Here is a 1,090-nt window from a genome sequence, read left to right as displayed (position 1 = left end):
CACCTTATCGTGCTGATAATGTGTTGTGAAAACTTAGAAACTTTATTAATCACTGGAATGTATATATAAAGTACATAGGGAATCTAGGTTAAGTACAATGTCCTGATGGGCGCAGTAGGCCGGTATAAGAGTCCATATATGATATGTGTTATAACAAATTCTAGATATTACCAAAATTTTCTTGTTTTTTTATTAGAAATTACAATCATTTGTTTCTCTGCAACCTAAAAACGACACAACTACAGAATTAGATTTTAAACTGCAGCAACAATCAAACAATACACTCAACATTTCAAACTAAAAGAATATAATCAAATAACATAAAAATAGGACAAAGACCGATCAACTGATCAGACATGTCAAAACAACTACAAAAAAACACATTACAAATAGAGAAAACTCAACTAACCGATAACACTTTCTGCTGCCTGCCAACTCTTCTCCTCTCATGTGGGATTCAAAATACCATACCAAGAAAAACATACCTTTAGATTAGTGCAAATAAAACCATAAATTGAAAACTGCACAAAACTCTAAAAGGAAGAATAGATAAAGAAAATAAATTGGGTTCTTGGCAAAACAAATAGGTTAGCTAATTCTAGAGTACCAAAGTTTCTCTCTGCCAATTTTCAATCCGACAAAAGATTATGGGTTTCTGGCAATGAGGATCGAAGGTTGATGGATTCTCGGATTTGATACGGCGGTCCATCTACGGTTGAAAGCAGATTTCGGTCAAGGATTGCAAGATCTAAAATTTGGGGATTTCATTTCACAAACTGGGGTTGAAAACTGGTGGGATGAGGATCGGGTTTTGCTATTCTACAGATTATACAGGTGTGCGTATCTCCTTCAGATCAGAGGAAATTTGGTTTCAGTTATTGGCGGGGATTCAAATAAAGAGTGGAAGATTCTCGATTGATCCCTTTAGGGGAAAAGGAAAGGTTCCTCAAAGGTTACTCCAATTCGGTAATAATACAGGTTCTGTATATCAATCGAGATTTGAATTAAATGGGTTTTCATCGGATCCAGCATTTGTCGAGTTTAATCTTATAGTATCAGCAAATATGAAAGGGCGATCAGGCAGGATTTC

Source organism: Eutrema salsugineum, unplaced genomic scaffold, assembly GCF_000478725.1.
Source record: "Eutrema salsugineum unplaced genomic scaffold, Eutsalg1_0 scaffold_12, whole genome shotgun sequence".
Taxonomy (NCBI): Eukaryota; Viridiplantae; Streptophyta; class Magnoliopsida; order Brassicales; family Brassicaceae; genus Eutrema; species Eutrema salsugineum.
The sequence above is the reverse complement of the archived record's forward strand: the minus strand, read 5'-3'. Positions refer to the sequence as shown.